Source organism: Manis javanica, chromosome 2 (genome assembly GCF_040802235.1).
Source record: "Manis javanica isolate MJ-LG chromosome 2, MJ_LKY, whole genome shotgun sequence".
Lineage (NCBI taxonomy): Eukaryota > Metazoa > Chordata > Mammalia > Pholidota > Manidae > Manis > Manis javanica.
In genome coordinates, this window is record NC_133157.1 from 17,830,502 (window position 1) to 17,843,370 (window position 12,869).

Genomic DNA, 12,869 nt, shown 5'->3' on the forward strand with positions numbered 1-12,869 from the left:
TTTTCCATGGCATAAGATAATTTAGAATAATAATTGGGCAATGAGAATATCAACAAATTCCTAAAAACTTTGAAAAAATTTTTGGAATTCCTATATTAATAACGTATCTATACACACTGTGAAAATAAGACATAATCTAGTGAGTTCTGCCTTCTACAAAATTCAGCTATGCCAGAAAACAAGATGTCAGGCTAACTGAGGCCCCAAACAAATGTCGTTGGACAACCACATATTGACAGGAAGCTACACACATATTCTGTGTCCTTGGAAGAACCACAAAATGAAGTCTATTCTCCAAAGCAGAGCTAGTGTCTGATATGGTCCTGCTATAGCAGCCAAAATAGACCACAGCTGGGAAGTAATCAATTAGTTGCAACTTGCACCAACCAATTGAGACTTAACAAGCTGGCATCCTTCATTTACATTAGGGAACAGTGTAGGCACCTGGACAGAAGCTTTTACTATATATAAAAAAAAAAACCTCTTTTTGTTTCTTGGGAGCATACTTTTGATTCATAACTAAGGGCTGAGCCTCCCCAGTTTGCAAACTGTTTTTAGCAATGAAGTTCCTTTTAATTACATTTTCCATTTTACAGAGAGATTTGTTAACATATAACAACCCATGATTTATCATCACTTTTTATTTGACAATGCTTGCCACATAATTTAACATACAGAAAGAAAAACAGACAATTCTCCTGAGGGCTGGAAATAGCTGGTAGGACCCTAGCTGCAAATAGAATGCAACCCACATTTCCATGGGGTACGTCCACACTTCTGTGTGGCAATATTTTGGGGGGCACCAATCTGACAGTTGCCAAGATGTCAGGACTTACAGAATGAGATAAACAAAAAGGCAACAGCTGTCCCTGGGAGAGAAATGATCGATAATCAGTGTTTTTTCCTGCCAATCTGAATTTGTGAAATTGTACCTTTCTCTCTGAAACAGACATGACTTTGATAAGAATTTTTACCCTTTGCCAGCTTCTGCCAGTTTTCCCAGGATCCTGTCTGCACGCTCTGGAGTGTGTGGTGTCTCAGTGGGTCTCATCATTGTCACCAGAAACTGTAGAGAAGAAAAAATTATTTTCCCTCTACCCTTTATGATGAGGGCCTCTTTTTATCTAGAAACCCACATAAACGGGCAAGCTTATCTGCAATGGTTAAAAGTTCTCCACTGTGGCCATTGTAATTCAACATTTTCTTTGGTAAGGTTAACGTACGTGTTTAGGCTTAAAATTTTATTCACCTGAGACCTCACACTGGACCCAATCCAGCTTAATGTGCATTCAATCCAACCCCGAATACCGTCAGGTTTCTAAGGTAGAACCACTTTCACTCAGACCCATTCCAACATCGGACCCAGCGCAGCCCCGAATCCCAGCAGGTTTCTAAGGCAGCACCACTCTCACCCAGACACAGACCAACCCCTGACCCAGGATGGTTTCCAAGGCGGAACCATCCTCACCCTGACCCAAGCCCAACCCCCAACGCAGTCCGGCTTCTCAGGCGGAACCACTCTCACCCGGACCCAGTTAAACCACAGACCTTTTCCGGTTTCTAAGGCAGAACCATTCCCACTTAGACCCAATCCAACACCGGTCCAGTCCAGCCCCAAATGCCGTCAGGTTTCTAAGGGGGAAGCACTCGCACCCTGACCGGGTCCGACTACAAGTCTAACCTGGTCTCTAAGGTGCAACCACTTCCACCGAGACCCACTCCAACACCGGACGTACCCCAGCCCGGAATCCTGTCAGGTTTCTAAGGAACCGCCCTCGCCCAGACCCAATCCAGCCCCGAATCCCATCCGGTTTCTGAGTTGGAACCACATCCACCGGCACCCATTCCAGGCCCGGACCTCTGGTTTCAAAGTCAGGAGGACTCCAATCCTGGACGGGTCTCTGAATTGGCAAGTTTTCAAATAAGACCCCGTCTGCTTCTGGCTGGTTTCCAGGTCCTTTTTCCAGAAAAAGAAAGACTGCTCGTAAAGCTGCGGAGCCAGGACCCAGGATGGAGATGGACTTACCCACCACCTCCTGAGGCAGCGAGGAAGCAGCGAGCTCGAGGAGCTCAGCAGGTACCTGCGCCCTGGTGCTCGTTACTCCTGGGGGTGTCCCTCTGTTCCCTCTTCTGATACCAGAACTGTGGAATGATAAACTGAGGCATATTACAAATTTTAAGAGTTCCTTTGAGCGAAAACTGATTTGAATCAGGTGGCACCAAACCAGAAGTGATTAGTGTTGGCTCTGCCAACAGGAGCTTGGGGAGGACTTTCGCAGATCACCGGCAGAAGCAAGCAGGGCAGTTATTGATTGACTATAGCTTAGATCCTGGTTGGCTGTTTGTGATTGGTTGTCCTTAGCGGTGTATTTTGTAACCTTAAGGCGTTTTATAGGCTTAGATTTTGTTTTTACTATGTAGGCTCCATGGCATTAGAGCCACATCAATTTAATGGCCTCCCTGTTTAATTAATTTAACAGTGTCCACGTCTCTACCACATGGAGAAGAATAGAACTTTACACTAGAAACTCAGAGATGGCCCCCAGGTTCTGCTCCTACTTATTTCAAGTGACTCAAATTCTCTGAGCCTCCGATTCCCCACTTTTAAAATGGGGAGCTTAAACTGTACAAGAACTCTGTAGAGCATATCTCAAGGAACACCACTTCTCAAGATGTTGAAGGACAGAATCTGTAGTAAAATAAGTTTGGTAGATATTATTAGCACATAATACTGTGTGATTCATGATGCATATTAGCTGTCAAAAGCCCTGATAAATCCTTTAGCAGTGGGACTCAGTTTCCCATGGGAGCACTTAAAAGTGCCCTGTGGAAACAAGGTTTTATAGAATGCTTTGGGAAAGATGGGATGAAGTACTTTCAAACATCCTTTGGGGTTTAATCTATGGCCCTGTGGAGAGTACACCATGCCTTATGACTTAAAGTCCCAGTTAATTACTTGTCCATTTTTTATGGATAAGTAAAATGTCTTATGACTTAAACTCCCAGTTAATTAACTCCTATTCAACACATGTTTCTTCAGGATTTTTTTTTTCTTTTTTAACCTGACTTCCCACTCTTATTCAACTGTCCCATGTAATCATTTCTTTTATATGAATTAGGACCCTTTTCTTTTGTTTCTAGTTACAGAAACCTAATTAAAACTATAGTTTTTTTTAAAGGGAATGGGGTGAAAGTCGATCTTTTGGTTTACAACACCTGAAAACTTCAAGGATAGTTTGTCTGCATGGCTGGGCACCAGGAAATCTCCTGAGCACTATCTCTGGAGCCTCATTGCCCTGCAGAATCAGGAAGTAGATTCTGTTTCTGCTTCCTTTGATCTGGCTTAACCTTGTGGGTTGCTTTGGCAAACAAAATGTGGCAAAAGTGATGCTGTCCCATCCCTAACCTTTAAGAGTTTTGATTGTTTCCTTTTTTGCATTGTTGGAATGCAGCCACCATATAAATAAGCTGGGCTAAACTGCTGAATGATGAGAGAACATGAAGAAAAGGGGTGGGCAGAGAGAGGGAGAGAGAAGCTGCATGGATGAGAACTGAGGATCTGAGTGAGACCCCCGGGCTTCTGTAGCCTCAGCTAAGCTCCCAACTGAATGAAGCTTCCTTGACCCTAGTCAACAACATGTGGAGCGGAGGGTCACCAGCCAATCCAAAATTTTAGTTAAATAAATCATTATTATTTTAAGCCACTGTGTGTAAGTTAAGCAGCACTAGATAAATTAACAAAACAAAACAAAACTAGTTCTATCATAATGAAAATATAAAATATACGGCATTAGCTTTGGGACCAGGAAGCAGGCAGAGCCAAGAAAGGTGGTGAAGACACCGTTAGTGGAAGATAGTCAGCAACTATGGAACTTGCCACTAGAGACTGGAAAAAGGGTCACCTGTGTTATGAATGTAAACATTACCACCTATAGTAAAATAGAAAACGTCAGGAAGAAAAGGACCTAATGAACCTGTAAATCTTGCTGAGGGGATTTTTAAGAAGAGTATTAATTGGCTTCTTTTATCTGCTAAGATAATTAAAGGAATAGAGAAATAAATGAAGAAAGTTCTCTTCAGTTTTCAAGCAGAATTTAGAGACAGTATTTTCAAACTTGGACTTACTGAATTGGGAAACAAAACTGTTTCCCATTCTTGCCTACTTCAGCTGTCATAGGATTAGAAAAGTAAGAAGCAGCCCCAGGGAAAACATCAAATTGGGGGTTCTACCAGTGAAATATGAGGATGCAATCAAGATAAAATCAAAGGTGCTCTAAGACCCATTATTAGGACATCAGAAATTTTTGTTACTTTAAAGTTTTCTTAGAAAAATCCATAGGTTAAGAATCTTAAGACCATTGTCCCATGTCACCTTTATTTAGAACTAAAGACAGAACTCTGATTTGAGATGTATAGATATGGGATTATCTAACGGAGCAGATCGTAATTTGGCATATAGAAAACTCACAGTTGTTTTTTGTTAGTCTAATTGTCCCAGTCTCTTTTTAAAAATAATTTTATGGAGGTAAAATTTACATATATAATAAAATTCACCAATTTTAGGTGTATCAGTTCTGTTCCATTGAACTAGATTTCTTTCTTTATGCTAATAACACACTGTCCTTAATCTTTATAGTAAGTCTTGAAAGCAAATAGGGTAAGTCTTTCAACTATGTTCTTTTCTAATAACATTTTGGCTCTTCCAGGTCACTTTCATTTCCACATAAATTTTATAACTACCTATCTGTTTCTATAAAAAATTCTGCTTAGATTTTGATTGGAGTTTGTTTTGACTTCATTTGATGAGAACTGTTAACTGTTATTTTAACGAATTTTGTTTTTCCATCCATGAACATGGTGTATCTTTCTAATTACTTAGGTCTTCTTTAATTTCTCTCTGCAATATTTTGTAGATTTCAGTCCTTGCACACATTTTCTTGAGAGTATCCTTAAGTATTTCATAGTTTTGATGATACTGTAAATGGTACTTGCAATTATTTATTGTAAATATATAATAAATTATTTTCAAAAAATAATATATGAGAACAAAATTCACACAAAATTAACCATTTTAAAATAAACAATTCAATACCATTTAGTATATTCACAGTGTTTTGCAACCATCATTGCTACCAAGTTAGAAAACATTCTATCATTATAAAGTAAAATATCTTACTCATTAATTAGTTTCTCCCTATTCCCTGCTTCTTCTAGCACTGGCAACCATCAATCTTTGTTCTGCCTCTATGGATTTATCTATTCTGAAAATTTCATATAAATGAAATATAGTATGTGACCTTTTGTGTCTGGCCTTTTTTATTTTGAATGATGTTTTCAAGACATAACCATGTTGTAGCACGTATCGATACTTCATCATTTTTTATGGACAAGTAATATTGCATTGCATGTATGTACCACAATTTGTTTACTTATTCATTTATTGATGGACATTTGGGCAGATATTTGGACATTTTGGCTCTTATGATTAGTGCTGTTACAAATATGTGTGTATACATGTACTTATTTGAGTACTTCTCAGTTCTTTTGAGTATACATCTTCAAGTGGAATTGCAAGATTACATAATAATTTTATGTTTAAATTTTTGAGGAACTGCCAAACTGCAGTGGTGAACCATTTTTCCTTTCGTAAGATATTTATCAAGTTTCCAATTTCTCCATATCCTTGAGAGTACTTGTTATTTCCTTTCTTTTTTTTTTATAGCTCTCTTAATGAATATGAAGTGGTGCTTCATTGTGGTTTTGATTTACAGTTCCCTAGTGATGCATAATGTTAGCATTTTTTCATATTTTTATTATTTATGTAGTTTTGTCACTTTTGGTATGCTATGTGTATTTGATAGGATAACTTTCAAATAGAGACTTTAGGAAAGATATAGATAAAATTCCAAGTGCGATGATACTGTTATTTCTCTGACATGAGCTCAAAGAATAATATGTAAATTTCTGGGCAGTCAAATACATAAATTCTGCCAGAGGTAAAAAAATATTTCAAGCAGTTCTTGTAGCCTGCATGTCTATTCATTCATCTACTTGGTCACTTATGAAATATTAATTAAGCAGAATTGAAATATATACTTGTATTCAAGCTCCAGTTCTGGGATTCATAAACTGATTTTGAAAAAAATCAGTTATCTTCTCTGATTCTAACATCATTTTCCTGGAAGTCAGAATATTCATAACTACTGTGTAGTATTGCCATCAAGATGAAGTGAGATGATGTTTGGAAAGCCCTAGTTCAAAGACAAGGGAACATGTGAAATAATTTGAGCTTATCTTATGTAAGGAGAAACTTTGTATGCAAAGATGGAAATGAATGCTTCCTTTATCCTTGAGTACCATGCACACTTGGGGTAGAAGAACACTCAAATCACTAGGGTCTCAGTAGAGAGAGCCAGGTAAGTGGAAGGTTTAAGTTGCAGCCGTGATCGAGAGCTGGCTTCACTTTCTTCAAAGGAAGACAAATGAATACTATTATAGTTAGAGATGGGAATTGTTTGTAAAGTGCAGCCTGCTTTGCCTACGGAAAGACTGCCAATAGTGAGCCATCACTGTAATCGGATTGGAGTGTGTCAGGCATGGGAAAGTTAGCACTCAAATGTGGAACTGGGATTTAAAGAATGTGAACCATTGAACTGAGGTGTGCTTAGCAAACGGACCTAATGTATGTCCCATTACCCCCTCCTGTGCTTTGGCAGATGTAATTATCAAATCGTGGTGTTCTTTGCTATTGAGCCAAGATGTAGCCTCGGGATCTTCAATGATGTCAATGATACCTTAGGAGAATGTACTTCACCTTTTTTTTTTTGATGTAGATGGGGATGATAAAGAAGGTTTCCACATATTTACCAACTTCAATTAGATGATAGTGGCTGCATCAGGTACTGAGGATGATTCTGGAAATTGGTTCAGGTTTTCAAGGAAAAACCATTAATGTTGCCTGTCCCAGTGTATTTTCAGAGGTCATGGGAAAGCATTTTGTCTCTAACCTTCTTTCTCATAAAGCCTAATATCAATATAATTGATTCAAAAATGACATGCACTGTGCTAAGTCTATAAAATGACAATTCCATTCAGTTTCATTAGAGTAACCAGAGAAGTAAGTGTGAGATGCCATGAGAGAAACAAAGAGTGATATCACAACTAGTTTACAGAAGGATGTCATGGGATTGTTTCAAAGGGAGTAATGGATGAACTGATCTTTAGAGAAGGAGGAGGAGCTTATGAAAGAGGGAGGGCAGAGTATTCCAGATAGGGGGATTGTCTGAGCAAAGACTAGAAGCCAGATATACCACAGTATATGACAGATGCCAGGAAACACCAGTTGTACTGGCACATAAAAGGAAAAGCAAGGAGTGGTTAGCATGAAGCTAGACAAGATGGCTACAGCCTGTGTCAAAAATGATCTTGATTGTTATGCTTAAAGTGTATCATTCCATGAATGATAAAGTGTATCATTCCATGATTCCATGTATAATCATGAAAATAATTAAAGACAGAAGTGACATGATGATAATGAGTTAGGAAAAAGATATCACTAGTTGGAACAGCCACTGAAGCACCGATTAGAAGGAATAATGGATTTGGGGGCGGCAATATAGGTTTCTAATTCCTGTTTTGGAACCAAATCATTGCATGATATCAGAAGACAGGTTCCCCTTTCTGAATCTGAATCTCCTGAAATGAAAAAATGATTGAGTTGGAGAGGATGCTTACATTGGGCTCTTGCAATATTTTATACCAATTCTTTGGTAACCAGCTTAATTAATTATCTGTTCCTCTATGGTGTCATTAAATAATGGAATCGTCTATGGGTTTCCTACCATGTACAAAGAAAGTGCATGGTATAAGTAAAGTTACAGATACTTTTGGAGAAAGAGAAAATACTTAAGCAAAGATGGCAAGTCATCGGTTTGTTTTCTAAATAAACAGCTAACCTACAGAAAATGGGGAAACTGCAGATTTGTACAACAAAGAAAGGATAGAACTGAGTCACCTTTTTCTCAGTTTAGAGGTCTAGACCCTCAGAGCTGCAAGGAATTTATAGATCCCTAGTAGTCTCATGGTTTTTAGTTTTTGTTCCTCGTAACTTAGGTGTTCTATGGAGGTCTCTGAGGAACCATGTGGTAAGAGGTGGCTCTTCCTTTTCCTCAATCAGAGCAATTTCAGATTCGTTTTAATGCTAGATATCTTTCCTCCCCTTCTCCCTTCCTTCTTGTTTTCCATGTGGAATATTCCCTTTCTCACTCCCTGTTATTCTGATAGAAATAGCAAACATGCAGCCTTGTCTCTAATAGCAGAGGTACTCCATTTCATTGAACTTTCTAAGAGTATAAGAGATAGGATGTAGGGGTTGGGGAGAGAACTGTTCTCTCATCTTCTCTCTTCTAGAATTGTCTTGCTACACATTGAGGGTCTGACTGAGAATGAAGTTGAGTAGATAAAGGTACATAGGAGGTGGGAAGATGAATCTCTGACAGCTTTTGATCCCTGCATTGGCCACGTCTGACATGTTTTACTCCCCTGCCCCCACCCCCAATTTTACTTTAAGCTTATTCCATTTCTGCCACTTGTAATATAAACAGATTTGAGAAGTATTTATATATGTGGATTTCATGTATGGCTTTATTTAAGTAAAGGTTTTTTCCCACTGTTTTTCTCTGACAAAATACAAATTTGGGAACCACTGATCTCATCTAATGTAATTGTTTACAGAGGCGACAACTGAAGGAAAATACAAGATCATGTTCCCAATGTTACATAGTATATACACGGCAGGGCTGGTACCAGAATGCAAGTTCCATATTTATCTCCCCATGGCATTTGGAGCTGCCTGTCTCATTCTGATCTATCTGTCACATGTATAATTCTACCACCCATCTCCACTCAATATCCCTGTGACTTAGCAAATACTGAGAAAGATTATTTCCACTGCCCAATAGGGAAATATTTGAGGGAGAATGCTTATCCATCCCAACAGAGACCCAGCAAAGACTTCCCACATTGGCCATACACAGACTTGTTTTCAGCAGTAGAAGAGGAAAATGTGTCCACTTGACCAGACAGTGTGGAAATGACCTTGCAGGATTCTTGGAAGCCGTTATCCCCAACAAGGGCAGTACTGCATGGACACTGTTAGTGGTTATATCTTCATAATACTGGAGTACCACCTCCCGGCTATCTAGAAAGTTTAGTCTGCCTTTTCTCGTCACAGAAGGTCCTGTATTTACTAGCAGTTTAGGACCTTAGAGCTAGAAGGACCTTTAGAAATGACTTAGTCCGTTATTTCTATTGTATGGATGAGGAGATGACTCAGAGACAAAATCTATCCTTTCCTCAACTGTAAACAGCCAATTAAGAGCAACCATAGAATAAGAACCCAGATGTATTAACTCCCTACCTAATTCGGTGGTTGTAAAAGTTGAGGATTTTTGGTTTAATGAACTAAAACTAGTCCTGGGGTGGCAGTATGAAAGTGTATGAGGGCAATTTATGGCATCAGGAGGTCAACTGAACAATTATATCAGAAACAAAAATGAGTTGGGGGTCTAGATTGAAGGAGCTTGAGGCAGTCTCTTTAGGACACCATCCCAATTCAATATTCATCAGCATGAAATGTTTCTCATTCTCCTATTACTTCACTCAAGATTTAAGTCCCAAGGACATGAGGTCTGATTGGCCTAGCTAAAGATACTTGCCCACACATGACAGTAAAAGAGCCTCTGATTGATAGTTCCATCAAGACTTTTATAGGAAATACCCCTATAGGGAGAAGTATTTTCCCAAGGGAAAATCAAATGCCATTCCCAAAAGAAGAGAAAAAGAATGCTAGGAAGACAAAAACAACAGATGTCCACTGCAGGAACTAAGCCAAGGATATGACTCAGACATTTCTAAAGTAGGGTCATGAAGCATCTACTCGTAGACCAGAACATGTATTCACATTCCTATGCATTGCAGATGCCCTAGCTGCAAAGCATGGAAAGCCATTAAGCACTTCTAAGTATCTGTCATACCTCTTCCTCAGTATTGTTTGCTTCACTGTTGGTTGATCTCCATATAAGGGCTTTTCACTTTCAACTATTTCAGGACTTGTCATCAGGCATTATATACAAGACCATTTAATTAATACCTAGGCCTTGCCACTAATGGAAAATATGAAGGGCTCAATGGAAACACTCCAAAACCATGGCACTTTTTTTAGTCTCCTCCTCCAAAAGGGGATTTATTTACTATGTATAAGACCCCTTTTAGGTCAGGGCTTCTCTGCTTCGGCACTGTTGACATTTGGGGCTGGATAATTCTTTGTTGTGAGGGGCTCTTCTGCCCACCACAGGATATTTAGCTGGCCTCTACCCACTGGATGCCAATAGCAGCCTCTCAGTTGTGACAGCTAAAAATCTCTCTAGACTTTACTGATTTTCCTGAGTGGAGGCCAGGGGGAGGATGGAATTTTTCCTCTAAACATCTATATGTTTAGAGATGACTTTAGGGATTCAGGAAGTCAATTTTATTTCTACCTCAGAGGGAGAATTTTATTAGTCAATACCACTCAACAATGAGAGAATTTTTCCTGGAAAGTGGGAGGAGTTCACTCCATATTTAGGGATATGAAGCAGAGACTGGGTAAATACTGATTAAAGATGCTGTAGTGAGAAGAGGGACATCAGATAGGTGGGGTTTTTGTTTGGTTGGTTTTCTTTTATTCTTATAAATGGCTATCAGATTCAGTCATTAGATCATTTTATTTCTGTTTGTTTAATAAATACATGTTTCTGTTCAATTATTTTGCTGATAAAGAGCCAGATGAAACTCAGTTTAACTCAAGGAAAAGAGTGTGTGTGTTCGGGAAAAGGAAATGAAAGGTCAAAGGTATTTTATAGGATCCAGTACACCCTCCATCTCTGTCCTTCCTTCAGGGGCTCTCAGTCTGTCTTAGGATGTCTGCTGACCTTTTGATCTATTGTCCTCTCTCCACCAGTTGGCAAAGCTTTGCTTACTTACAATTATTACTTCCTTATGAGTTGAGTTTGGCAGTGACTCATTAAGGCAGCTCCTCTAATTAGTAACCTTAAGGGAGATAGCTCCTAACCTAAAATTTCCTTCTTTTCGGTAGTTCCAAATTCTAATCTCTGGGAAAACGAATCCAAAAGGCTAGTTCCCCTTTTTGCAGTAGGCAGCAGCATAGGTAATTGGTCTGTGTATAGATTGGCTGCTATATTTGTTAGTATGTCTTTGGTTACAAATAAAAGAAAACCCTGATTCAGTTGGCTTAAACAATAAGGGAAGTCTGTCATCTAGTAAAACGAAGTTCTGAAATAGGGCCTCTCCTGGGTCATTTAATTCAGTTATCTCTTTAATGACCCAAGATCTGAGAACCCAAGATGTTCTCAGCATGTTGGGCATTTTTGTTCAAAGGCTAGCGCTCTGTCATGATCACTGTTGTCGCCAATTTAAGAATCTCAAACATGGAAACATCCTGTGTAAGAAGACACTTACTACATTTTTTTTTAAGAACTAAGAAACTTTTCCCAGAAGTTCATCAGGAGATTTCCCCTACATCAACCTCATATTTCATTAACTGTAATGACTATGCATGTCATACCTAAAACAAATGCTGGCAGAGGGAATGAGATTGCTATGATCAGCGTAGGTTTTACTTTTTAGCAGGAGATAGAGTCAACTTTTCTAAATGATTGATACCTGTACAAACATCAGATGGTGTTACCAAGGAATAGGTAGATTAGGTGTTGGTGGTATTGGTGTTTCATTCATCTGGCTTTGGACTGAGTGACCACTTTTTGTGTTTTCTTGTGTGGCCAGGAAAGATGAGTTCCCTTAGCACAGCCTTGCTGTCTAGCAACCTGTGCATGTGTCTGCCCATGGGACTTGTACCCACCCTAAAGCCAATAAATTGTGGTAAGTGTTCACATGGTAGAAATGGTAGCTTCCTATGTGGCAGGGACAGTGAGTGGGATATTTTTCTTCAGATAGGGCTTAAGGAGCTGTTAGTACCATGATCAAAGGTCCAGTACAAAATTGTCTCTCCCATTTATCTTATCTATATCCTCATCTTCCTTATTTATTCATTTATTGGTTTATCAAACTTGTATTGAGTGCCTACTGTATGTCAAGCTCTTTGGACACAGAGATGAGTAAAACATAGGTCAGAAATGAAGGAGGCCATGGTGTTCATGTGGATACAGAAGTATAAGCAGAACTTCACAAGTCACCTTAGGGTGTTTGTGTAGAAGCATGCTATAGTATACATACAGCAGTCAGAAGAGGACAGCTTTTACACGGAAGAAGAGCCTAGGTAGCATAACATGAGGATGGCAAAGGTACCTGGTATCCTTAATTCAAGGAATTTCCAGTAGAGGTTGCAATGATTAGTAATAGCTTAATGCTGCTAATTACTCCAAGAAATGTCTTAGCAAGAAAGTGCCAAACAGTGGCATTTCTGGAAAGAAATAATGAGTTGATTTATAAAAGATGGTCTTTTTTCTTTTTTGCTTCAGTTTTCAGTCTTTAGTAATATTAAAATTAATGATAGAATTGCTTTGTATTCTGATACTGTCACATAATACGTAATGTACTTTTATGTCTGTTAGCAAAATTCATCTTTGTATCAGCCCTATGAGTCCTACAGCAGAGCTATCTTTATCCACATTTGAGATGTTTCTACAGAGAGATTAATCCCCCTCTAACCTAAAACATGTGCAAGTTAACCTAGGTAATATATACAAGAATATGGACTTGAACCCTAGACCTCTCGTTCCATATCCACTCTTTATTCTACACCATATGTTCCTTAAAACCCTGTGGTTCTTTCCTGATAGAGACAGAGTTAC

At 38.9% G+C, this 12,869-nt stretch overlaps 1 long non-coding RNA gene across 1 annotated transcript in view; it reads left to right on the plus strand.

The window, feature by feature from the left end:
• Positions 1–1,589: 1,589 nt before the first annotated feature.
• LOC140844963 (uncharacterized) overlaps positions 1,590–12,869 on the plus strand; it is a 114,413-nt gene continuing 103,133 nt past the window's right edge. Inside the window, exon 1 of the long non-coding RNA XR_012123551.1 lies at positions 1,590–2,077. This is a non-coding gene — a long non-coding RNA (uncharacterized lncRNA). The remainder of the gene's footprint in view (positions 2,078–12,869) is intronic.